The sequence below is a fragment of the Lipotes vexillifer genome, unplaced genomic scaffold (assembly GCF_000442215.2).
Source record: "Lipotes vexillifer unplaced genomic scaffold, Lipotes_vexillifer_v1.1 scaffold59, whole genome shotgun sequence".
NCBI lineage: Eukaryota > Metazoa > Chordata > Mammalia > Artiodactyla > Lipotidae > Lipotes > Lipotes vexillifer.
Window position 1 is genome coordinate 3036991 of NW_006791208.1, and position 26916 is coordinate 3063906.

At 51.6% G+C, this 26916-nt stretch overlaps 1 protein-coding gene across 1 annotated transcript in view; it reads left to right on the forward strand.

Annotated features, from left to right (window-relative positions):
• Nucleotides 1–558: 558 nt before the first annotated feature.
• Nucleotides 559–26916, forward strand: part of TSPAN14 (tetraspanin 14) — a 56228-nt gene continuing 29870 nt past the window's right edge. Inside the window, exon 1 of the mRNA XM_007464223.1 lies at nt 559–594. The gene's annotated coding sequence lies outside the window, so the exon portion shown is untranslated. The remainder of the gene's footprint in view (nt 595–26916) is intronic.

The window sequence follows — 26916 nt, forward strand, 5'->3', positions numbered from 1 at the left end:
CCTTCCAGCACTTTCAGTTCAGCCATTTTTCTAACCCTGTGCTCACCTCTCTACCCGGTCACCCCCGTAGCCCCGAGATGTGGCACCCACAACTCGCGCTTCTCTCAGGCTGGGTTCCGGTGGGGTCAGTGACAAGGCCGACGTGGCGTCCACGTATTGCTCCGGCCCCCAAACGTTGGGTGCGGGTCCAGGCTCAGCCTGCCCCGCTTACCCAAGAGGCGAGCGCCGACCAGGGCCGCCCCCCGCCTGCGGCCCCGCCCAAAGCGGGACGAAGGGGCGGGCCGGGGACCGGGCGCCACGGGTTCTGCCCCGCCGCGGGCTGGAAGGCTGGGCGGGGCGAGCGGTGGGGGCGTGGCGTGGAGGGCGGGGCCGCGCCGAGCGGCGCAGGGAAGTGGCGCCCCTTTCTCAGCCGCCGCCGGGCGCCGCGCCCCCGGCCCCGCCCCTCCGCGCCCCGCCCCCGCGCTCGGATGGCCTGAGTCGCGCCCTCCCGCCCAGCGCCGCCGAACTTGCTCTAACTTCCTTGGCCCAGCCCGGCCGCACCGCTGCAATCGTCGTCGCCGCCGCCGCCTCCGCCGCCGCCGCCGCCGCGCCCGGGTGAGTAGAGCGCGGAGTCCCCGCTGGAGCGTCGGGCCCTGCCGCCCTCATTGTCTGAGGCCGACCCCCCTGAGCGCCCTCTGGGGACTAGGACTGCTCCCCATATCCAGGATAGGTCCCTCCGGTTCCCTCGCCCCTGCCCTGGGGGCGGCCCGGCGGGCGGCGCTGGCTTTGTCTGCCCAGATTGCCCGTGAGGGGCCGGAGGCCTTGGCCCGGACCCTGCTGAGCCGAACTCTGGCGCCGGGCGGAGTGAGAGCCGCAGCGGGCGACCCGGCTGGCGCTCGGGGTTCTGCCGCCCTCGCCCTGTCCGTGTCCCCGGATGGGTGCCTGCTGCGACCGGGCGGGAGTGAGAGCACTCGGGGAGGGAGGGGTCGCACCTCCGCGGTTCTGGACTCTGCCCCTCTCCCCAGCCTCGAGCCTTGGGTTGGGCACTCCTCTCGTTTCCGTCACGGACCCTCGGCTGCCCGGAGCTCGGGCCAGGGGTGGAGGGTGGCGCGGACTGGGGAGGGCGGTCCCCTTCCCTGCCCCGCCTCGAGTGTGCTCCAAGTCGCCCACCCCGGCGGTGTGTACCACTCTGCCCTGCACGGGTTTGGGGCGGGCGGAGTTTGAGTAGGTGGTGATCCAGCTTCTCCGTGCTGGTCGTTTGGGGTTGTGCTTTGGAGCAAAGCCCGACTCCTGATCTAACTGGAGCTTCGGTCGAGTTGGGTCTGTGTCTGCGGAGTTGGCTTGTCCCGGGGCCACTGCTCCTGCGGGGAGGAGTGGTGGTGCCGCCAGTGGGTATGGTGTGTGTGTGTGTGTGTGTCTGTGTGTGTGTGTGTGTGTGTGTGTGTATTAGGGACACTTGGGTACCGGGACTGCTGGGACACGAATCCGGGAGGCACGAAGAAGTTGGTCTCAGGCTTGAAGCGGTCGGTGCTGTGAGGAGTCGGGAAATGGTTGGCCCCGGTACTGCCCTGGCGGCTGGCTACGGCGCTGTGTAGCAGCGCGCTGGGGTCTGGGGGCATCAGGTCGTCCTGGGCCGTGAGTGCAGGGCATCGCATTGGAGCCTTTGCAGGTGTGCTCTCTCCCATGGCCTGCTCCGTAGGAGTCCTCCTCTCTTCTGAGATGGGGGTTGCCTTGGGGCTGATAGGAGTGGGTGGAGCTGCTTGCCAAATCCTCAAAAGTAGCCTTCCCCCTTCCCCTTGACCTCAAAGTAGGGGAAGTTAGTGCCTGCAGAGTGCTCGGGTCACCCTTCCCTGTTGGTGAAGGGAAACCTGGGGCCTAGGCCATCAGAGCACCCCAGCACCCCTGCATCCCCTCTACATTCAGTCAGCCTTGTGGAAGGCCAAAGCACCCTTGTTTCCAGGGATCCTCCTGGGCCCTGGCACCCTCAGAATGAAGTGCATATTCCTCCATGATGGCCCCATTTGCCCTTCTACCTCCTCTCTCAGCTGTCTCCAAGCTTTGTCCCATCCTGAGGATCCATAATGTCTGGGGGCCAGGCCTTGGAAGCCCAGGCTACCAGACGGATTTCCCCTCCCCTCTTATTGCATCCCCACATCTCTGAACTCCACTGCTTGGACTACCAAACATGGTTTTCAGTTCATTCAACAAAGCATGGTTGAGAGTCTGTGGGGTGCCAGGAGCTGTTGCAAGCATTGTTCCAGGCTCACAGCTGGCTGACAGCTCTGTGTGGTCTTAGAACCCAGGCTGGACATGTAGTAGATGCTCTGTAGCGTTTATTAATCTGAGCTTGATCTCTGCTTAGCAGCATTATTCAGGCAAACAGGAGTTCAAGCCCACTGGTGCATTTGGAGGTTTGTGGCAGCCTCTAGGAAGAAAGGGGCTGCAGAAGGGTTGGCTGCCCAGGGAAGTTCCCCCCTTTACCAGCTGGGCAGCTGTGCAAATCTCTGAGGACAGGTGAGGGCGCCTCCCTTCCGGTGACTGGGAGTGGGAGGACAAAGCACGTGTTCTGTGTGGGAGAGGAGGGGGCCCTGCCCTGCAGGTCCTGGTGGTAGTGAATTCCCAAGGAGAGGAGGGAGCAGGGAGTTATGGAAGCTCTGGGTTGTGGAAACATTTCCTGAGGTCTCACTCTAGGTTACAGTGCGCTCAGGGATTTGACTTGTTACTTGTTTAACTTCAACTGAGATAGAATTCAGTTTGGCAATGCCTGTAAAGTGCCATTGTGCCAGTCCTGGGAAACCTTTGCTGCTTTTAAAATGTGTAGTAATAGTTAAGTTTATTGAGACTTAATGATTGAGACTTACACCACATACTATCCTAGAAGCTTTACTTGTATTCATTCATTTAATCCGTGAAACGACATAGTATGGTAGATAATGTTAACGTCCCATTTTACAGATGATGAAACTGTGGCCTAGAGAGGTCACAGAGTAACTTGCTTAAGGTCTGAATGTGAACCGGGTTTCCTCATACCTAATTAGATAATGCCTTCCTCTCAGAAGTGAATAAAGTTGATTAATACACTGAACAAGCCTGGCCCACAGAGGAACTAGTAAGTTCTTCAGTGCAGGTGCCCTTATGTTCCCTGCTTCTGAAAGCATCTCAACTATCTGGGCACATAGCAGGTTGACTGGTGATGTAGCTTTTGTCTCCCTAAGGCCAGGGAATGGGAAGACTGGCACTGCCATGCACAGTAGGAACGAGTCATTGCCTGTATCTGTCTAGATAGATCAGAGTTTGCTGTGGTAACAATCCTCAAATCTCAGAGACTTAAAGCAACCAAGGATTATTTCTTATACCACGTCCATCGCATGTCTGTTTTATGTTGTTCTCACCGTGGGACCCATGCTGAGTAAGTGAAATGTTCCTGGTCACTTGGACAGAGGGACAGAGAACATGATGAATCTCACCCTGGCTCTTAAAGCTTCCACCCGGAAGCGGCATTTCAATGGTCGAAGCAGTCACATGGCCACATACTTCCCTGCAGGGTGGGGAGCAAAAGAGGACTGGGAACATTTGGTGAACAGCACTGATGCCTGCCACCTGCCTACCACTGTGCTGTCTCTGTGACTTCCCAAGGTCTGGGTCCGAGTGTCGTATGTTTCTGTGTCACCATGAACATCTATCATGAATTAGTCAAAGAAATGTCATTTAAGTTAAAGATGAATTGAGGTGCCATATTTGAAGGGCAGAGGTATGGTGAAAAAAATGCTTATTAGGGTAGTAAGAGGTGGTCTGCAGAAGCAGCTTGCTCCTCTGACCCTGGGCAAGTTATTTGAGTCCCTTGGGTCTTCTTTCGCTCATTCATTTATTCATGCATTAGTTCATGAGCCCAAGGACTAGTGATGAGTCCCAGGCCAGGGATTCTTACTACGCACTTGTTTAGCTCCTAGCCTGGTGCTAGGGGCTGTAAACTGGGTTCCAGGATTCCTGTTTCCCGCTGCTGGGTCCTGGTGGCCTTTAAGGAGGGATATTATTGCCTATGGGAAGCGAAGCAGGCTCCTGCTCTCTCTCTCTGCCCTGGCACATGAGCCCTTGGGCTTCTCGGACTTCCTCACGCTCTACCTGTATGTGGCGAGTAGGGGCAGCCACCTTTCTTGGAAGCAAGAGCATATGTAGAAACACCCCTATGGGCCTTCCCCTTCCCCAGAGTGAGACTCTGGGGCTGAGCCTGCAGGCCTAGGGCTACGGAAAGGTAAGGTGGTGAGGTTACTAAAGGATGGAGCCACATGAGGACAGGCTTGAATATGGGGCTGGGGTGGTTCTCTGTCCTGCGAAGTGGTTTAGAACCCCTTTGTTAATTGCATTTTTCCACCCGGGCCACGCTTGCAGGGTGTCAAAGACCTGGCTACCCTGTGGACCTTGCTTTTGTGGTCTGTCGCCGGCTTTGTCCCTGGTGACTGCCAGCAGGGTCAAGAAACACGGTGGAGGTGGTGGGACTTCAGGTTCTTCTGCTCGTGGTTAACGTACTACCCTTAGGCATGTCTCCTCCTTTTTCAGGGCTTCTGTTTTCTCTCCTACCTGGAAGAGAGGGAGAGGTAATGGTGGTCTACAGCAGTGGTCCCATTCTTGGCTGGTCATCAGAGTCCTCAGGGGACTGTGTAGACCTGTGCTTTGAAAACCTTTGGTCTAAGTGAATGCCAGCATTCCTGGTTTGTCTTATCTTCATGATAGCCTGTGGGATATTCATAATGTCTCAACATCTGTTTTCTCCCTTAAGGGCATGTTTTTGTTTGGTTCAGACAGGGCAAGTGGCTGTGTTGGACCAGCAAAGGGCCTGGCTAGTAGGAAATGTTTAGTGCCGATGAAACATAACGATGAGTAATGTTGTCCAGCGCCTAGAGTGGACAGTGGTGAGGCCAGCTTTAGAGTTGTATCTACTTTCTAGCTGAGTGACCTAGACAAGTCTTTGATTTTTTTCTTTCTTTCTTTCTTGGATTTGTTTTTCTCATCTGTGAAGTGAGAAGAATCTGCCCTTCCTGTCCCTCGTGGGGTTACCGTGAAGCATACACCCTTCAGATTTGAGAAGCAGTGTGTGCAGCCCCTGAGTTAGGGTGACACCCTGGTTTGGGACTGCTGCCGTCACGCTGACGGCTCTCAGCAAAGTGCTCACCAGCCAAGGATTCTGGGAAGCCCATTTCCTCCATTCTTGGGCCTGGTGGGGTTGGCCGGGGCTGGGCCTGGCTGGGCGTTGCTGTGGTTTCTCCTCAGGAGGCCGCAGCCTGGTAATCTGAGAGTAAGTGGGCCTGGGCAGGCTTCTGGAGGTCTGTTCTGTCTCGCTCGCCCAGTAGCCAGGGAGAAGTTCCTAGAGCCCTGATGTCCATCAGTTGGATAGCTGGAGGGACCAGCTCCTCCCTTCTTGGGCTCTGTCAGCCTGTGCTGCGTGGCTGCGAGCCGTGGTGGGGCCATTGGGATCCTGGGTCAGAGGTACACGTCTGGTGCTGCCTCAGACTCTGCGTGTGTCCCGGAATTTGGGAGAGCTGAGGCTGGGCTTTCCTGCATGGGTAAGGTTTGGGGAGGGGTCAGGACGTGGGGCTAGGCAGAGGTTGACCCTGAGGAGAGGTTCGATGAACCCCCTCTCTGTGTTTTCCCTGTTTACCTGTACTAGCTGCTGGGGCCTGTGCCAGTCTATTCTGCAGCGCCCAGGAATCATTAAAAAAAAAAAGCGGCTTTGAAGAATTTGTCGTCCTGATACTCCGGAGAGGGGCCCTCACAGCCTCTGGAATTAAATGAGTGTCCCCTGTATCTCTTTCATCCACACCCTGAAGTCTGAGTGGTGAGCCTGGGAGGGTCGAGGGCAGCAGCATATCCCAGGACACACAGTTCCAAGGCAGGGTCTGTGCTGATGCATCAGAAGCCCATCAGGGCACCATGGGATACCCCGGGCTTGTTGGAAAGTGGCAGGTGGAAATAAGGGATATGGCCGCCCCAGCTTCAGACTTGCCCTCCCAGGGATGGGCAACTGGGCCCTATACACCCACTGCGGCCGTTCGGGCCATGTGTGACTCTCAGCTTCTGGAGTGTTTTGATCCCCAGTCTGGGGTGCCCACTCAGCTTGCTCAGGTCCCTGCTCTTTCCAGGCTTCTGGCTGCTGCCACCAGCTGCTCCAAGGAAAGGCTCTGGTTGCCCGCTGAGTGACCATTGCCACGAAGAGACCCTGTTTCCTCTCCGGATGACCTCCCTAAAGTCCGGCCACCCTGCAGCTTGGCTGTCTGTCTGGTTTCAGCCCTTCACCCCTGGGCCAGACAGACAGGGTCTGTCCCCCAGGGATTGGTCGGGGAGGCCAGCCCCAGCCCCAGCGGTTCTCACACTCTGGAGGAGGGGTCCAGGAAGACTTGGAGCTCCATATGGTTTAAAAAAAATTATTCTGACACTCGTGAAAACAGTGAGGCACGCTTTATTCAGGAGTGTCGTGATAGGTATAAGGACTACAACAGTGGGGAATGGGGTTTTGCAGTAGGGGAGAGAGATTGGGCTCAACCCCAGATGTTACAAGGGAGCAGAGGTGGGTGGGTGGGTGGATGGATGATAAATTTATAGGAGGGTAGGGTAATTCTTTGCTAACTGACCTGACAGTTCTTGCTGAAGGCAGGCTAGGGTGATCAGGTGTCATGTGGCGGGTGCTACACGGGGAGGAGGAGGAGGAATTTGGTCAGATGTGGAAGGTGATCAGCTATGGAGGGTGGGAGGTCCTGGCTAAACTGCCTTAGCGGGATTCCTGCTAAAACTGGATTCTACAAGGACAGAGACAGAAGCCCGGGTTTGGGCCTCATGGGGCAGAGGGCTCAGAGGATCCTGACTAGTTTGGTCAAAAAGAGACTGTCAGTGTACGAGGCACTAGCCTGAGCTCATCACCACTCACGCCTGTCGCTCAGGAGTGGTGCCCCGCTTTGTGGGCGTCACTCCCTTGCTTCCAGAAACCTAGTCCTTTTCTTTTCAGCATCTACTGGCTCCTTGGTCCCTGGCTCCTTCACTCTTGGCCCCTGGACTGCCCTCTGCATCCAGGAAACAGTATGGACCCGTGGCCTTGGTTCCCTGTGGCCCCCCGCCACCCCACCCCTGCCCCCAGGCCAATGCTGGCTGCCCTTGTTGCCAGATCTGTTGGGAGCCAGATAACAGCCATTTGACTCTGGACAACCCTCCCTATGACCCTCTTTCCTTGGCCTGTGTACCTTGTGTTTCCTGTTCTCTGCATCCTGGGCAAACCAGTCTGACAACTTTATGGATCTCCCTCTCTCGCACAGGCCTGGAACCCGACTGTCTAATCTGCCTGAGCTGGCCAAGGGAGGTGCAGTGGGTGATCCCCTCCCTCCCCCCCAGTGCCGCTCCTGGGGCCTTCTGGCCTGATCCCCTGCTGCTGCTGCTGCTTTCTTCCGCTGCCCAAGGCCTTCGATCCTCCTGGTTTTCTCTGCCCCTCTTGTCTGTTTGGTCACACCCTACACAGATGACCCTGTTGGGTGTGTCTGCTACTCCTGGGGGTGCTCCTGTCTCGACAGTCAGCTTGTTAGGAACCAGACCCCCCGCTGTTGTGAGAAAAAAAAAAGGGTGTGTGCAGAAAATCTGCCGGCTGCGCGTTCAGGACTTCCCCCCTTCCTGAAGGCTGGCTTCCACCCCTGCAGGAGACAGTGGCTCTGTGCAGCCATCCTACCTCCACTGTCATCGTCTCCTGGTGTCCTAGCTGCTTCCTGTGAAATACAAGTAATGATATAAACATGGACAAGGGGGCCTGTCAACAAAAGAGCTGGTGGTAGCCATGGGGTATTCATTCATTCCTGAGGGAGCAGGGAGGTGCGAGTGGTGTGTGCCCTGGTGGAGGGGTGGGATGGGCAGGCCTGTCTGGGGCCCCTCTGGGCTAGGGAGTCCTGAAGCTCTCTCTGTGGGAAGACAGATGTGGGGAGGTGGGGCAAGTGCCAGCTGGGGGGCTGCAGGATTCGTTGTGTTGAGGGTCAGTGCCTACCTGGGTGTAGGGCACTGCCCGCTCATGCAGAAAGGCGGTCAGAGAGGGGCCGGCCTTGGGCTGATGGAGGGTTGTAGGATTCTGCACCTCCGGTGCTGAGGGCCCACTGAGGGCCCAGGAACTTGTCTCCAGCAGCGGAGGTCTGAGGGCTCCAAGTGCCTGCGTGATTCTACTTGTTGTGGAGTCTCATTTGTGCTCCTTAATTTGGGGGCTGCTTGTCGAACACTGAACACTCATCAGAAAGCCTCTAATAGGATGGGGAGCCAAACTTAACATCTTCCCTCTTTCCAGCCACCTTTCTCTGTGGTCTGGGCGGTCTGCGAGTCATTAGGAGATCTTTGTGGTGGGCTGCGAGGTGGGGCAGGGAACTTCTGCTAGGTAGAGAGAGCTCCATCCAGGAACCACTCCCCGCCCGCCAAGTGGTCTCACCCAAATGGTCTGGCCAGTCCTGGTTCTAATAGGCATTGTGTCATACCCCTCAGAAGCAGGAGAGAGACTGGGATGGTTATTATATTGTTCCTTAGGGGGAAAATCACTTGGAGGAAATACATCAGTGCTTCTGAGTGCAGAGCATTTATTGACGTGTCAGTTAAAGTAGGCTTTTAAACAACATGTACGTATTCCCTTAGTAAGGAACGAATGTGCAAACCCATCTCACAGCTCCATTTTGCAGCTTGCATTTCCTGAAAGGTACAGGGAGTTTAGTGGTTAAGGGGTTGGAGTTTAGAGCTGAGACTTTGGAGAAACTGTTTTTAGCCTGTTCTTGGAGTTGGGCCAGGCCTAGAAATCTGTTGAAATAGCTTTCTTCAATTGCTAAAATTGGGATGAGTTTGTAGCACTAGGACCTTGAGCCTCACTGATGACTGGGGAAGGCCCTGAGAAGGGTTCATGCTGAGGCCTGGGATGCCTGCGGCTCAGTGCCCCCAGAACCTGGGGGTCTTACAGTCTCATCGTGGACCGAGTGGACCTGGCTACAGATGGTCCTCTGTATGGAATAACTTAGGTTTCCCTTCTGCCTTGGTCAAAATCTGCTCTTGGTCTTCCTAGGAAGGCTTTCTATTTTGGGACTTGGGGAGGAGTTGTGAACAGGGAACTCTCTGAGTTGGTAAGTCTGTCTTTATTCCAGAGGCTGGCACTCTCTTCCCCTTCCCCCCCCCCCTTCTTCTTGTTCTAGGGAGATGCCAGAAACTGCCGGCAGAGAGCTACAAGCCAAATTTTGTGTGCCACGAACTTTAGGGATTTTAAATGTCAATTTAGTTTTAACTTTTTTCTCTAAAAAGGTATATAATGAAAGATACATAAAAATATGTAGTGAAAATTAATATTTCTACCCCTGACCCCTTCAGTTCTGCTCCCCTGAGGCCCTGTCACCATCACCAGATGTTGGGTGTCTAGTGAAGCGTCTCTGGCCTCCTCTTGTTTATCGCCATGCCGTACACTACTTAGGGTGTTCTGATTTCTACCCTAAAGTTCATCTTGGGATTGTTCCATTTCAGCACACGCAGTTCAGGCCATTCTTTTTAACGGCGGCATGTTATTCCTCTGTGTGGTCAACCATGATTCACTTTATCAGCCCCCCCATGGATGGACATTGAGGTTGCTTTCAGTGTTTGGTTCCTACAAGCCAAGCTGCAGGAATGTTCTCAGAGGTCTGTCGTAGAGATGGCTAGATGGGGAATCCAGGCATGGGGTGCTTGACCAGAAAAGAAATACGCTGTTTTGATTCCAAGAGGGAGCATGAACATTTCTGAGTTTTTCTTTTGGAGGGATCTTGTGTTTCTGCAGTCAGAGCCTGTCTGTTTCAGCTCAGGTCAGCCTGCTTCCAGGGCACCTGGTGTTTGCAGCTCTTGGCTGTGCCCTGTGGGCCTGCCTGTGCATCCAAAAGTGTGATGTAAGAGTGTGAAGAGGCAGTCAGAGCCAGATAGGGTCTAGGGAGGTTCTGGGGAGGCGGGGAGTGGGGAGGCTTTTCGTACCTGGGCTTGAGCGGCCCCAGGAGTTTGCAGGAATTGGGCCAGGTGTGAGGTCCGGCATCCTGGCTGAGAAACAAACAAGGAATTGGGAATCATCTTTTAGAAGAGCAGATTCTCCCTGGGTTTCAGGGGTTGGTGTGAGGCCTCTTGTCCAGGCCCCACTGGACCTTCCGCAGCTCTGGGATTCCCCATCTCCCGCCTGCCCAGAGGCTCTGCCTTCTTTGTACTGCTTCAGGCTGCTCTGGGCCTGACTGCCACCCTGTGATTTTAAAAGCCTGTATACAAGGCACCTGGTGTAAATAATAGATGGGTTTTTCTGTTTTGAGCAGGTGGCTTCCTTGCAGAGCAGAAGCAGGGGGTGAGGGCAGATGAGGTTTTCTTCCTGGGATGGGTTGGGGCAGGGAGGCAGGGATGTGAGAGAGGACTTACGTTGGAGCCATCTACTGGGATCCTTCTGGGAGTCCTGGGAGTGCTCTGGCTGTTTCCCCATCCTTGTGGCCACCGTGTACCCCAGAAAGGACCATAATCTTCCCCTATCTGGCTCTGGCCACCCCATGCCTGCAAAGGGCAGGGCAGGAAGCGGGGAGATTTTAGGGCTGGCTGGCAGATAGCCCCCCCTAAAAAGAAAGGTGCCCGATATGACCCTGACCTGGTGAGTTTGAGGCCTGCGTCCCTGCCCTGTCTCTCCCACCATTGCCCTTACATGCCGCCCCTGTGAGAAGTCCACAGCTTCCCATGCCCACCGCTCTGTTGTAAGGGGCTTGGAGCTTGGCAGCACAGAAGTTTCTGTTGTGGCCGGGTGGCAGCTAGGGCTGACCTGTGGGGCTGAGGAGGTGGCGCCTGGGAACTGACAGTGGAGCTATTCATGGGCTCTGCCCCGGTTTCCTGCTGCCTCCCATTGTGAATTATTTTGGGGGGAGGGGAGGAAGAGAGGGGGTGGCCAGTGCCTCCATTGTTGCTGGTAGCGGGAGCCCATTATGCTAATAGAAGTCCTTTAGCGAACAGATCTTAGCCACTCCAGGGCCCCACTCATGTTCTCTGATGTTGGGTGAGCTGCCTAGCCCAGCCCTGCCCTCTCCCAGCGCTCCCCATCCCTGGAAATCTGGAGGGATCCTGCCCTTTGTGGGTACCTCTGTCGATTCCCCTTCCCCCCTGAAGCCCCCTAGCTGTGCCTGGAACCCCCCTGGGTGTGAGAGCTCTGAGCAGCTGGACAAGGAGCAGGGGTGCCCAGTGCCTGTCTTATCAGCCACCTGCCCGCTGCCTCTGTGAGTGGTGTCTGCCTGAGCTCTCCCGGCCCAGCTGCACCCTTGGGTGGGGGCCAGGCGTGTGCCTGGGTAGCTGTCAGTCTTGAGGCCCCCATCTTCCTTTGTACCTCAGCGCTCAGCCCGGTGTCCCCTGTGCCTCGCTGGAGCACTCAGCTGTAGAAAAGCCTGCTTGCTGGCAGGCCGGCCTGCAGCCTCCCCCACCCCCACCCCTCTGCCTGAGCCACGGCCATTTTCCTTTGTTCTGCCATCTCCGGGCTCTTGAATCTCAGGCAGGCGGCGGCAGGCTGGGCAGGCAGCAGGCATCGGGCGCACAGCCCCAGCGGAAGCCCTCACGACATGAATCTTCCCACTGAGCTGATGGTGTGCAGTCTGCCGGCTGTACCGTCACTTCCCCCAGCTGTACTCCCAGCTCCCCGGTGGTGCTGAGATTTCTGTATGTTTAAAGAGGGTCTTGCAGCTTGTTGGATCACAGTGATGCTGACTTGTACAGTGGGGACAGAGAGAGGGCTTGTCTGTTTGTGCCACTGAGGGTGTGTGAGAGGGAGAAAGATGGAGGGGGAGGGCTAGTTCATGGATGCCTTTGGGAGCACCAGCCTCCTGGTCTTGGGCAGAAAAAGCCACTCCCAACTGTAAATTTTGATCCCTTTACCCTCCTGGTCCTTCTCCATGAAAGAGTCGGGTAGGAGGAGCTCTTAGCATTTAGTGGCAGGGGTAGTTGAGAAAATAGTAGGTTTTTTTTTTTTTTTTGGTCTCTGTGGTTGTGGGAATTTTTCTCCAACTGAGGGGAACCATCCATCCCCTGCCCCTTTGCATCTGAATGTCTCTCATCCCGTTTTTGGTGGGCAAAATGAGCTTCCTCCTGGGGGTCTGATTTCACCCAGTGTGAGGTCACAGGCCAAGCTGAGGGTTACTCTCTGGCACCTCTTTCTGGAAGTGTGCCTGCCCCAACTCATATATCTCCAGCTTTCTAAACCGCAGCCGGAATCTGAAATGTAGTCCCCCTGCCTTTGACATAAGAGTTGTTTGGTATGAGAACTCTGGAGCTCTCACTACTTTTTTTCGAGTTTAGCTTTTTTTTTTTTTTTTTAATATTTTCAAAACCCATCCGTCTTGAGATCAGCCTGGCTGTCTTATCTGACTCTTATCAGCCAACCTCTCAAATTAGGAAGCAAGTCCCAGCCCTGGACAGGGTTGCCCCTTGGAGTGCCCTTGTTTCAACAAATGTTGTACAAGACTCAGCAAAAATGGCTAAGTTCGCTGTCATATGCATTGAAACACAGATGCAGCTTTTAGGGTAGTTGGGCCCCAACAAGTGCGGGAAAGGTCATGACTGAGGCAGCACGCTGCTCCAGAAAAGCGCAGGGAAGTAAGGAGAAGGCTGAGGTTGGGTCCCAGCTGTGTGACTGGCCCTCTGGGTGACCTTGGCGATTCATTTCCATGGGCGTAGGTCTCTGGAAAATGGAAGGGTTGCTCAGATGAACTTTGGACGTTTTTGAGCCTTGACTCTTTGAGTTCTATGAATCTAAGTCCAAAATGCTTGGTCTCTACACTGAGGCCCTCTCACCAACTCAGGGTGTCTTTTTGGAGGAGGTGTCATCAGATGGGGTTAACGGAGGGCATCTCTTCCCTGGGGCGTTTCTTCCTCAGGTTCTTGAGGGGCTGGTGGTGGTGAAACCCACCCATCCTGAGCCCAAAAGCACATGGCCAGTCCTCGGGGGGCTGAGTGTGGCACCAAGGAGCCCACTGATAAATAGTCCTGCCTCAGACAATGGCATTGACCCTTTTCTTGGAAATACCACATTCCCTCTTTGGTGAACCTCCGGGGGTGGAGAGAAAGCTCTTTATTTTACCTCCCACCAAAGTGAGGCCAGGCTGTTAAAAGTAAAAACAAAACCTATAAGACAGAGATACCATCTGTACCTAAATATCCAATTTGGTCCTGGGGGTGGCGGGGTGGCAGGGTGGCAGCTAGATTTACATTTTGTCTTTATTTTGTTAAAAATTCCAGGAGGCAAAAACGGGTTTCTGGCCCTTTATCTGCCTTTCCCCACCCAGCCTCCACCCCCTGGGAGGCCTCCTGTGCCCCATGGCTTTCCTCCCATTGTCTGCTGGGCTGGGATCAGCCTTGTCACTGTTCTGGGCTGTGTGTTTCTGCCCTGCGTCACAGGAGGTCTGTGGTCTTGGAAGATATCCAAGGGGCTGGGAGTCCAGCTTTGATAAACATTTGGTTAGAGTAGCTTCCACAGCTGTGAAATGGGAATAAAAATAACCTGTGAGGATCCAGTGGGATGCACTAAAATACTGAGCAAATTCCACAGTTAAAGCATTCCTCCGGGAGAGCTGATTGCATCCCTGTCAGTGGACGCACGATTAGGTGGGTGGGCTTTCCCCCATGACTTGCCTTAAAGGTCCTTTCCCTCCATCAGTGTTACTGCTTTTCTTTTGGGCCCCTTATACCCTCACTGTTCAGAGTACTGCCCACGGGCCTGCCACTGGGCAGCACTGGCAACACCTGGGAGCCTGTAGCCTGCAGACTTGCCTCACAGCAGCTGATGCTTTGAACAAGATTCCCAGGTGATTTCATGCGCTTTCAAGTTTGAGAAGCACTGGCTCAGACACCTCGTCCCGCCCTGCCCCACCCTGAGACTCTCGCACCTTCTTCTGTCTCTTTTGTGGTTTTGCTGTCTTCACCCTCTTGCCCTCCTTAAAGCTGCCGACTTTAAAGGGCTCTGCCAGCTCCGGCTCCGTGGCTCCCACCCCCTCGGGCGCGCAGTTCGCAGCAGGTAGCCCTGGGCGCTGGCGGTGTCTGGGAGGTGGGTCCGGGGACCGTGGAAGCAGCCTTGGCGGGCAGCTGGCTCCCTGAAGCCTGCTGGCGAGGTCAACTTTGGGGCACTGAGCTGAGGAGGTAAATGGAGGCCTCTTTTGTGAAAGGGGGTGCAGAGCCTCCCTCGGCCATCTGCTGCCACTTGCCCCGCCCCATCCGTCCAGCTGGGCAACAGGAGATCAAAATCAGGTTGTAAATGTTGTTTGCTTTTTGTAGAAACACAAAGCATTCTATATATAAAGATGTTTTGGTAGACGTTGAAGTTCAAATAAATAGTCCAGAAAAGGGATTGTAAATTAATTTTTTTTAGCAGAAAAATGTTTGAGATGACTCCTGATTTCTCTAGGATTGCCTGCCCTCCCCCTGCATTCTGGTTGAGGTGGGTGGAGGGCTTGTGGGTGTGAGCATGGGCCCCCAGGCCTGGGGATGCCCCTGGCTTTCCGGGACTGTTTTGGGGACTAAGCTGCTAATCTTCTATCTCTTTGTGGATTCTTCTCAGCTTTTTTCAGTAGAGTTCCACCATTGATTTGCATTTTAAAAAGATCTGCTTCTCCCTCCCCCACCCCTCTTATTCCTCTTCTCTTTTACATTTTCAACGCACTTTGTTATATTTATTTATTTTTCTCCAGCGGGCTTCACCTTTTGCTTTCGTCCCTCCGTGAGCCAGACCCCAGGCTGTTTGCCTTGCTCGGAGGCCAGGAGCCAGGCTCTGCCCTGGCCTGGTGAGCCCCTGTCTGCCCAGGGCAGGATTAGGGGGTGCTCCCAATGCTGACCTCGGAGTGAAGTGGGTTGGTTGGTTGTCTTACAGCACAGTATATTGTAGCGAACTGTGCAATTTTGGATACAAAGATTTTGAATATCTTAGAGCCACAGTATTTTATGCCTTTCAGGCGTGGAGAAATGGAGGAAAAGGAGTAAATGTGTGTAATTCTAAGTTCTCCTATATAGTTTCTTTGCGTTGGGGCAGAGGAGGGTGGGGGTAGGGCAACCCCTGCAAAGAGAACATTTCCCACCTACATTAGACAGGCAGATCACATCCTCGCACCGGAGCAGCTCCCCTGAGGGCTGCCCAGGACTCAGCTATTGGAGCAGAATTTACTTCTCTCCAAGAGCAGGCCCACTTGTCACTCAGTATGTTTGCGGCTGTTAGGAGTGGCCCCTACCGCAACTGTGTCAGCCCTGCAAGGGCAGCCACGCCGGTGGGGTCTTGGTGCCATCCTCAGGGCCCAGCCCAGAGCTGGGGCCACACTGGGGCTCTGTTGAGACTGTTGGCTGCCACCATGCTGGGTTGTAGCGGTTAAACCCACTGCTGTGGGGGAACATTTCCTGACCAGCTTCCCGCCTCCTCCTTCCTTCCTTCCTGGGCCCCATCCTGCCCTCCTGCCCTTGCCTGACTGCATTTAGCAGAGGGAAGCGGGTCCTGAGCCCCCTGCATCGGGCACGGGTCTCACTCGAGTTCTTGGTGTCCACAGCCCCATTCTAGGTGCCTGGCACGCAGCAGGTGCCGGGACATGTAGAAACAGGTCCTGAGGTGTTCATCTCCCACAGCAAAAGCCTTTCCCCCAGGGGCTTGCAGAGTGAGTTAGGGCACTGGTGGATTGCTGTGCCCTTGGCTTCAGTCGTGCCTTGGCCTTGGCTTAGGCCCTTCGTGGGGAACCGCAGGGTGGACAGAGGGTCCAGGCCTCTGGGTCCTGAGGTCTGGAGGTCACAGCACATAGGCCTCATGGGTTCTTGTCCATGCCGAGGATGTTGCTGTAAACTGGGTCCAGATTACCACGTCTTGTGTGCACCTGGCTTCTGGGTGTAGACATTTTGTGTGCACTTAGGTTTTCAGAAACAGGCCTGCTGTGATTATCGGGGCACAAGGTGCCGTACACCATGACAGCAGGGCTCTCCATCCTCACGTGAGCAGGCGGCTTCACCTGCAGCAGCAGAGGGAGGGCAGCTGGGAGGCCAGGACGGTGCCAGGCCTCCTTCCCCACAGCCTTTTGAGAGGCTGGGGGGCAGCAGCTGTGGGTGACCTGGCCCTGCCTCATCTGGGTGGGCAGGCACCACCCTGGTGCTGCCTGAGCAGTTGAGTAAGCTTCCTGATGAATCATCTTCAAGATCTGTGTTTGAGCCCCAGGCTTGTTTGTTGCCCAAATGTTTTTTTGTTTGTTTGTTTAAAGGAAAATGGCCACAAATTCTACATTTTACTGGAGGTGAGTTATTTTGTAGACTCTGCCTTCATTTGTTTTGTTTGTTTTTTGATCTTTCGTCAAGATAAGACTTGGGTTATGAATTTTGTGGTGTGTCCTCAGTGTATCCCTTCAGCAGGGATGGATGTTGGCTTGAGGACCTCATTACTAGTGATGACAGTGGTGGTCACTTGGTTAAGGCGGTATCTGCTGGGTTTCTCCACTGCTGAGCTACTATTATGTTCTTTGTAATTAGTAAGTGTCCTATGGGGAGATACTTTGAGACTATGTAAACATGCTGCTTTCTCATCAAACTTTGATCAACTGGTTTTAGAACCTGTTTACTGAATGTTTTTGTGTCATCCCCTGCCCCAGTTCACATATTGAAATTCTAGTGCCTGGTTTGATGATGTTAGGAGGTGGGGCCTTTGGGAGGTGCTTAGGTCATGGTGGTGGAGCCCTCAAGAATAGGATTAGTGCCCTTATAAGAGACCCCATAGGTCTCTCTTGCTGCTCCATCTTGTGAGGACATGGTGAAAAAGTGCCAGCTTTGAGCCAGGATGAGGCCCTTCCCTGACCATGCTGGTGCCTTAATCTTGAGCTTCCCAGCCTCCAGAACTGTCAGGAATAAACTTCTGTGCTTTAGAAGCTGCCTAGTCTGTGGTGTTTTGTCCAGTCTGGTGTTTTGTTATAACAGCCTGAACAGATGGAAAACCCATTATCAGTTATTTCTGTTGTGGTTGCTGAGTGGCAATGATTTAATTACTTTAATTTTACATTTATCATTCTGCTGTAAAGAAATTTCCCTTCTCCTCCACTTGTTTATTTATCCATTTATATATATTAGAGTGGACTCATGGATTCTTACTTTATTCAGTGAGTTAAAATGCATTAGTAGTATTGTTTATTTTGACACTCACATTGTTCCAGACTGGGCCAGTGGGGGTCCCTTCAAACTGATGGCTGTGAAGGACAGCTCTTAAAAATGTGAATTTCCAGGTCTGTCACAGTCCTATTAAACTAGTCTCTATGTGCAGTTTGGAAAAAGCTCCTTGAGTGGTTCTCCTGTTCTGTGGAATTTGGGATCAGCTGGACCAGGCCAGTCATTTTCAAGTGTGTAGCTCATGGAGCCTCCCCTATCCACCAGCCACTTTAAGAGACCTGCTATGCCCACCTCCATGCTGGGTTTCTGGGTCAGAGTCTCTTTGTACAAAAGCTCTTGTAGCTTGAAAAGTAATAAAAATAGTAAGTTTGAAAATCACTGCATTAGGTGACCTCCATTCCAGGTCCAGCATTTTCCCTGCTGAGCCCTCACCTCCCCACTTCCCTCCTCTGACCTACATCCCTCCCTCCCTCAGCTTCTTCCCTGGTGACAGCACTGAGGTAGACAGATATCTCCTCACCAGATTAGTGAGGGGCCCCTTGGTGCTCCTCAAACTCAGCAGGAGCCCTCACCCCCACTTCCCTCCTCTGACCTACATCCCTCCCTCCCTCAGCTTCTTCCCTGGTGACAGCACTGAGGTAGACAGATATCTCCTCACCAGATTAGTGAGGGGCCCCTTGGTGCTCCTCAAACTCAGCAGGTTTGGGGTTGTGGGTTTTTGGTGGTGGAAGCTCATAATGCCGTGTTTGCTAAGAACAGAGTTTCATACAGGAAGCCAATTCATACAGCACTTAGAATCCTAGGCCCGTTGGAGAGCCTGGTGGGGCTCAGAGCCGGTGGCCTAGGCTTTCCTGGACCTCCACCTGGAGGCTATCCCAGGTCCAGCAGTCAAGGGCCTGAGGATCTCTGAACTCTGGGAACCTCCCTTCTCCCACACCTGTGTGGCAGGGCCTGTGCTTGTGACCCTGTGATAAGGGACGGTGGCCCACCCTAACGCCTGGCTGGCTTTGTAGTGTCTTCCCATAGTGAAGAGTCAAACTTCCAGACCCCTGTGAGTGGCTGCTGCCACCATGTCCAACCTTGCACTGTTTCTGGCAGACTCTGAGTATGGGGAGTTGGGTCCTGAGGGTTATGGGTTAGGGGAGGACTTAGACACTTCTGAGGGTGAGTCAGAGCTGAGTGGGGAGCCCGTGGACCTGACCCCTCCTTCCCCTCTCAGGGTGGCGGTGCCCCAGGGCTGAGGCATGACATCCTTCCTGTGTGTGATTCCCACGGGCAGTGAGGCAGCCTACTCTGGCCTGCCTTTGTGACCATCTCTCCTACTGCAACCCATTTCCCTTGAAAGTCACCTGTCTCCTCCTAGACTTCTCCCCTTGGGCCTCCCTGTTCCTGCGGCCAGTACCCAGTGGGTACTGAGGACCTGGAAAGTCCAGGGCCTAAGGTGTGCTGTTTGGAGGTGCAGCAGGGTTCCCAGCTCCATTGGGAATATGGCTGCCCTTCCCTGGGATGGGCCTGTGGGCAGGTACAAGTACTGGGAGCCTCGAAGGCCAGGTAGAAAGGTTGAATCTTGGTGAATGGCTGAGTCTGGAGAATGAGGCAGGGGGGAGCCAGCAGGATAACTTGGGTTCTAGCTCGGGATATGGGTGGATGGTGTTGTCCAGGTCAGCATAGTTCAGCTGGGTTCTTTGCTTAGGGGTCTTACATGGCCCAAATCAAGGGGTAGGCAGGCTGCATTCAGAAGAGGTTCTGGGGCAGAACCTAGTTCCTTGCTGTTTGTTGTAGAACTGAGGTCCTATTTCCTTGCTGTCAACCAGGGCTACCCTTAATTCCTGGAGCCTCTCTCTGGTCCTTGTATGTGGCTCCTCTGTCTCAGATCCCGCAACAATGCATTGCATTCTTCTCATGCTTGGAATCTCTCTGACTACTGCCCTCAGCTGGGAGAAAGCTCTGCTTTTAAGGGCTCATGTAATTACACTGGACCCACTCAGTTTCCCTATTTTAAGTAAATTGATTATTCATCTTGATTACATCTGCAAAATCTCATTTGTCCTTTCTTTTATAAGGTTATAAATTATACTTCCTGTTTTTTGACTTTGCTCAGTAAAAAGATGGCAATTAAAAAAATTTTGAAGTCATCCTAGAGATACGTGTAAAAATGGTGGATTGAGTGGACACACCTAATTTTATTTTATCCTAAAACCCCACAAAAGTTAAGATAAAGGGAATTTTTAAAAAGCAATCAATCTATGAGGACAGGGAGAATGGGAAAGGAAGCAACAGCAAGAAAAAATTTGCAAACCAATAATTAGATGGGTGAGGGGCTCAGTTTGAAATGTAGGAGTTGGTGTCACCATATTATTATTTTAGGGGGGTTTGCCGGGGAGGAGCATCAGAGGTGGCTAAATATAAGAATTGTTTGAAAGCAGTTGATGTGGTTAGAGCCCTTTCCTTTCTTAGTGGTGCTTGGTGACTGCTTCTTCCCTTTAGCTGGACATTGGAGATTCCTTCTGCTGAAGGAAAAACCAAGGGCCTGGGAGACTCCAGGTGTTCTTGGAGGTTCATATGAAGACTATCTCCATTCCCCAGCCTTTTATCCCACTTGGCTTCTAGAACACTGACAGCCAGCCCCTTACCTTTCAGGCAGGAGAGTAAAAGACAACTCACTGGGGAACCTGACCGGCCTAAGAGGAGAGAACTAAAGATGCTGATGACATCTTTAGCAGATGGCCCAGCCAGATCTCCCTGCAACAGAAACTCACCTGCCCAAGAACTCAGTGCTACTAGACAGTTCTTAGGCATTTATTTTTAGTCTTGAGGATTACCAAGGATTGCTAATATCTGAAGAAAGTACCTAACATGAAAGGAAGCAAAACAAGTAGGGGGGAAAAGGCAACTTGAAATAAATATTCTATTTCGAGAGAATATTTTGAAAAAAATTAGACATTTTCTCAGAGAGATAAGAGAAATATTATATCTATGAAATATGAATAGGATACTATAGAAAAGGAACATTTAGAAAACAAAAAAGTATTAAAAGTTTAAAAGAGTAAGAGCAGAGCAAAAATATCAGAATTATTAGAATAATTAGAATTATTATAAAGTTGAAAGAGTCTTCCAGAAAATAGACAAGAAAGATGAAGAGGTGGATAATAGAGCAGAAGAGGTAAGAAATTTAAGGAATCAGCCCGGGTTCCCATATCCATTAATATAGGAGCTGCAGAAGGAGAGAACAGAGAAGAATGTAAGTGGGAAAATCATCCAGAAAGAAATTTCCTAGAAAGATACAGGTTTCCATATTGTATGGACTCATCAGATGTTGAGCCAAGTGGAGGAAGATAGACCAGTACCCTGAAATGTCAGTGTGCTGGGGAGCAAGGGATGATCCTACAAGTTTACAGAGAGAAAGGAACAGGTTAAATACAAAGATCAGGAATCTGAGTGGTTTCAGCCTTCTCAATACCCTGGAATATAGGTAGGGTGATGCCTTCATTGTTCTCAGTAGAATCGACTCCCAACCTAGAATTCTATACACAGCCAAACTTTTATTCAGAAATGAAGGTAAAATAAAGATGTTTTCAGACATACAGGGTCTGAAAAACTTCCCTTTGGCCCTGAAGATTTCCTCCACAAAGGTGAACAAAGACTGGCTCTCTCGTAGGCTGTATTCCAAATGAGGCAAAAGGGAGTTCTGGGACCCAGTCCAGATTAAAGCCGCTCAGAGGATTCCAGGGAGGTTTCTTCTGGAAGAAGAACTAGAAGTAGGACATCTTATGTGAGTGAACTTATTGAGAGGAGATTTGGACAACTGGCATTGAATTTGGGGTTGACTATTAATAAATTCATAGAAAATTAAACAAACAGAAAAATAAGAATTACTAACTCCAGAGAACAAAAAGTTGTCTAGGAAAAGTAATCATGGTAAGACAAACATATAGTATACAGAAATTTCTAAGAGATATTTGGGAAGTTAACGTCAAGACCAGCTAGAAGTTGAGGGAGTCCCTGGAAAGGGAAAGGCCTGGCCTTGTGACCTGGGATCTGCTGTTTTTCTCAACACAGCTTTTACAGTCGCTGATTCGTAGATTATGTGCAGGGACAATTTTGAAAAAAATTAAAGCAACAGCAAATCTAGAACACATGGCCTGTGATAAGGGGAAGTCCTGTTTCACAAAACTCAGGGGTGCATGTAACTATGTGTACCCTGGATTGATTGTTAAATGTGCTTCTTACTGTGGGCCATCGTAAAAAATTTGAAAGCCATTGTCAGTGGCTTCTCATTGCCAGTTCCCTCTGCACACTTCTGAATTGTCCAAGTATTTTACAGTTGAGTGTGTGCTACTGTTTAAATTAAGTAAAGCGGTGTGAGGGAGAGGGAAGAGGAAGGAATCTTACAAGTTAATATTATCCCAAAGTAGACGAGCCCTGTTTACTTTGCCTACAGAGGTCATCACACTTGGGGGGCCAGCATCCTCCACCAGCAGTGGCCTCCGTTTATTTTTTTAAATTTTTATTTATTTTATTTTTTATAAATTTATTTATTTATTTATTTTTGGCTACGTTGGGTCTTTGTTGCTGCATGCCAGCTTTCTCTAGTTGCGGCCAGTGGGGGCTACTCATCGTCGCGGTGCACGGGCTTCTCATTGCGGTGGCTTCTCTTGTTGCGGAGCATGGGCTCTAGGCACGTGGGCTTCAGTAGTTGTGGCGCGCAGGCTCAGTAGTTTTGGCGCACAGGCTCAGTAGTTGTGGCGCACAGGCTTAGTTGCTCCACGGCATGTGGGATCTTCCCGGACCAGGGCTCGAACCTGTGTCCCCTGCTTTGGCAGGCGGATTCTTAACCACTGCACCACCAGGGAAGACCCTCAGTTTATATTTTTAATACAAAGGTGGTAATGGTAAGTGCGATGATGAAAACCTTTTTAGAAAATCACTTGTATGTCTACCAACCCATGAAACCATTTTCACGCTTTTATTTTCCACTTTGACCTTTGACTACATGCTTACAAATTGTTTCATAATTGCAAACCAGCATGTTTAAATTTCATACTTAACTCATATTGTTTTTCTTCTTTTGGTTTCTTTCCTTGAGGCAAATTCTGAGTCATGAGTTTACTGGATTAAGGGTCTGACTTTTTTTTTTTTTTTTTTTTTTTTTTTTTTTGAATTTGAATGTCTGTAATTGTATTGCTTACCAAAGAGTTAGTAACAGTTTACTCCCTTGCCAGCACGGTATGCATGCACTAGCCTCACCGTGGCTTGCCAGCAATAGTGGTGGTGATTTTGTTAAACTAAAAAGTGTAAAACACTATCTGCGGGTTGTCTTTTAAGTTTCATTTCCAGTGACTATGAATATTTTTCCATTTATGAATTGTATTGTCCTTACATTTCAGTATAACGCCCGTATCCTTTGTCTGTGTGTCTAAAACTAGGATCTTTTGTTAAGTATGAATTTTTTTTCTCTTTTTTTTTGACATGGAAAACAAACTCATGTTCACCAAAGGGGAAAGCGGGTGGGGGACGGATAAATTAGGAGTTCGGGATTAGCAGATACAAACTAGTACATATAAAATAGACAAACAACAAGGTCCTATTGTATAGCACAGGGAACTATATTCAATATCCTGCAATAAACCATAATGGAAAATATCCTGCAATAAACCATAATGGAAAATTACCTTGCTGTACAGCAGAAACTAACACAACTTTGTAAATCGACTAAAGTATGAATTTTTATATGTTGCAGATAGTATTTACCCTTTGTCATAATAGCTGCAGCTGCAGGTAGCTTATCATTTGTGTTTCCTTTTTAATTTTAATGTTACTTCTAATTGTATGGGAATTTAAAAACTTACCTGTTTTATATTGATATTTTTGTACTTTTGATTGTGTTTTCCTGTTGGCTCAAAAGTGAAGGAGATTGGTGCATATGTGTGTGTGTGTGTGTGTGTGTGTGTGCGTGTGTACATGTAGCCTTTCATATTTAGATTGGTTTTAGTGTATTATTCAGTTCCTCTCTGATCACAAACGAGCCATCTCAACACTTAAATAATTCTGACATTTCCCCTTGTTTTAAGAAGTTGATGTTTTGACAAACACATGCCTCCTATTTGCCACATAAATGCTTTATTCTGTTTTGATAACTTTTGGAGTTGAGACAGTTTGTGGACTTGGAATTAAATTTTTCTGATAATTGTTTTCTATGCAAAAAACACAAAATAGCTTTTGGAGATTCTTCTCAATTGTGGTGGTAACTAGTATTTGTGAAGAGTTTATTCATCTTCTGTTAGGAGGCAAAGTTCTTAGTCTGTGTATGTATTTTAGGGTAAATGGTCTTGGTGTTCATTGGTTAGCTGGTAGAGAGCTGAGTTCTGCCTTCCTCTGACGTGACTAGGGTTACCAACGAAGGTGAGAAGTCAGGGACCACAGTCACTCTGGAGTCACTTTGGCTAACTTTTGGGTCAGATCTGGTTCTGGTTTCAGTGCCGCTGTCCTCATCGCCTTCTGTTCTTTGGTCCTTGGTAAATTTCGGGTAACACCTCAGGCTGGTGGCTGCAGAGCACTCAACAGTCTTTTCTCCTTCATTGAGCCTCTGAAGCTGCCAAGCTTCAGATGCTCATTGGCTTCATTCCCCCCCAAACCCAAGGCCCTGCGTTGGAGGATGTGGCTTAGGCCAGGGTCCAAACAGGTCTAACTGTTACCTCCTTCCATTTAAATTCTGGGACTTGCCTATGTGGAGACCTGGGTCTTCCGGCTGAAGTTCAGGACCTGCTTCTCCACCTCCTGGTTCCAGAACAGAGCGAGCAGGTCAGGAGTGAGAGGCAGCCTTTCCTCCCCGCTCCTTAGGTGAAGTGTGGGCTGGGGTCACTCCTCACCTCCTGGCTCTTGAGTGCCTTCTCTTCCCATGGGGAGGAGGAATAAACAAGTGGGTGAAGAAAGACTAAAGTAAACGGTTTCCCGTCAACAGTTTCCTCTTCTGTGGGTTGGAATGGGGAAATAAGTGTCATTGAGACACCCTGCCCCAAGACCTCATAAGGTTATTTTGGTCCAACACAAATGGCACAGTCCTCATGCGAGTGCTCTGGCGGGGGGTGGGGGGTGGCAGGCATGTAAGGGGACATATCTGAGTGTGACACATCCTCTCATGGATGATTAGGGTGTTTCTTTCTGATCATTCCCTGGCATGGACCTGGCTAGTATAGTTCCGAGTGTTTAAGTTACCGGAGAGCGAGGGCTTGGGGTTTATGTCACGGTTGTTGAGATTCTCCGGGTGTGGGTTCGGACCCTGACATCTGTGAAAGCAGAGTTATTTCCTGGTTGTGAGTCTTTGTGGGGTGAGACCCTGGGAGCCCAGTGGGGGAGAGGGGAGCAGATGGTGAGAAAAGCAGCCCCCTGCAGAGAATCCACATTCCAGAGCACAGGCTCCCTGCAGCCTGTGTGCCAAGGAGCTCCCTGTGGCCTTTCCATGTTCTCCCTGCTTACCTGGCTGGAGCTGAAGGAGACCAGGGATCTCCACATGGAGAGTCCCTGTGTCACCTCAAGGTCATCGTTTTTCAGAGGCCCTGGGCAAGCGGGCAGGGATAAGGTCTGCAGTGCTGTGGAAAGCATACAGGCCAGTGCTAATTAGCTGGCTTCTTTGTGGAGCCAAGACCAAGGAGAAAGAAGGGAGCCTGGCTTTGTTTACTGCTTCAGAGCTCTGGGGAGAGTTCTTTACTATGCTTAGGTTAAATGATGTCCAAGGAGCGCCCTCTTGGATTCCTGAATATTCGGGTACCATGCCTGAGCAGCCCTCCCCAATCTCTGGGGCCCAGTTCCATGGAGGGCACGGCCATCCACTTTCTGGCTTCTTTAGGTGCACAGGTGGGGAGGTGCATTTGGTCTTCCAAGGAGCAGGATTGTCTTGTCCATAAAAAGAACAGGGTTTCTACCACTTAAACATTTTTCTGCCTCATAGGTCATTTCCAGCCAAGCTGGCTGTTCTCTGTCTTAAACTTACTTGAGTTTTAGATTTAAAAAATTTTTCCTGTGTGGATTAATTCACTAATCTGCAGCTAGGAAGACAAACCAGTGCTTTGGGGTTTTGTAATCTGCGAAACACAAGTGGGTGAATCTTGGTTACTTTTAGTTAATTGCTTACCAGGAGCCATCACTACTGCACTCCCAGTCTCTGTGCTGCAAATACAGCTGACAAGGTCCTTCCACCTTTGCAGGATCCCCAGAGGGACTGCAGCCTTCTGTGGCCAAGCTGATACCTCGTCCATTAGGCATGGCAGGAATCACCTGGGGATTTGTCAAAACTGGAGATTCTTGGCCCCAACCCAGACCTGCTTATCAGAATCTCCAGAAATCTGTGTTTAGAGTAAGTCGTTTTGATGCTGCCGGCTGATCTCCTGTGACATTAGGAATCGGTCGTTAAGGCCCCATTTTAGTTGAGGATGCTGAGGCCCTGAGAGGCAGACGCTTGCCCAGGTCAGGTCATGTTGCTGAAGGAAGGAATCTCTGCCTGAGAGCTCCTTTTCCTCTCCCTGCAGCCACCCTGTGTGGCCCAGGCTGTGTTCAGGCCTCCTGTGTGTCCTTGTGTCCAGTATTGTCCCTCATTACCTGGGGTTGTGTTCACACGCATTCTTGGAGGGGAGTTTTGTAGAACTGCTGCTCTGCTGGGGGGATGGGGAAGTGGGCATGGGGCTGCTGGGTCACTGCCCCTCCCTGGCTGGGTTTGAGGCCAGGCAGGCCGGCACTCCCAGCTGGGCCTTGACCACGCTCCCATCGCTCCTGGAGGGAGGGGAGCCAGCGGATGGTGGTGTCCAGGCGTTGCCTGTTGGTTCTGCTCTGTGGGAAGGATGGTGGAGCAGTCAGAGCACCCGTTTCCAGAAGGATGTGGTTTTCATGTCCCTGCTTGGCAACAATTTCTCAGAACGTTACAGACGAGTGGCCAGGCCACCGAGGCCACCTTACAGGAAGGGATTTTGCCGTGGTTGCTCCACAGCAAGGCACAGAAGCTGGTCTCTTGCTGGCAGTTGCGGGTGGTTTGTCTCCCCACTGCCAGAGTAGCCTTGTTTGTTTTTGCCTTAGGCTCTGGGTTACATCTTGTTCCTCTCCTCACCCTGGAGTGGGGCGAATAGGGGGTGGGGGGGAGCATTCCCCGTGAGCCTTAGATCCCACCCTGGGGGTCAGCTTGAGGCAGGCACCTGCCTCCTTCCCCACCATTCAGCCACTGTTTGACAGCAGGGGATAATGGAGGAGTTAAGGGTTCACCTAGGTTGCCATTGGGGTTCAAAAAGGAACATAGTAAAGGTGGGCCAGGCCCTTGGAATTCATTCCCCTTTGAGGGCACCCTCGTTTGTGCAGGCTTTGGCGGATGGACACAGATAAAAAAGAGTGGCCCCTCCTTCACCCTGTGCAGTTCAGTGTTCTATAATCCAAGCTTTACTGCAGCCCCAGGAGGCCAAAACAGTGGTCCTGGTAGGTGGGAGGTTAGGCAGAGGAAGGGGCAATGGGGTGAGGGCTGGCTGCTGTGGGCTCACAGGATCTCCCTGCCCGGGCCAGGGTGCTCTGCCTTCCTTACCCTCTGAGGGTGAGCTTGGGAGGTTGTCTCAGAAAATGTTAGATGAACGAATATGGCTTTTCCTGACTGGTCACTGTTAGGTCACGTCCAGACCTGCCCTTTCATCTCTTCTTCCCAAACGCGGCTCTCAGTGGTCAAGCCCTCATTTCTTCCTTTGGTTCCCTCGACTCCTGGCTGCTCTGCCCCAGGTAGCCGTGGGTGGAAAGAATGTGGACTATGGGGAACCCCCAACCCCCCCCCCCACC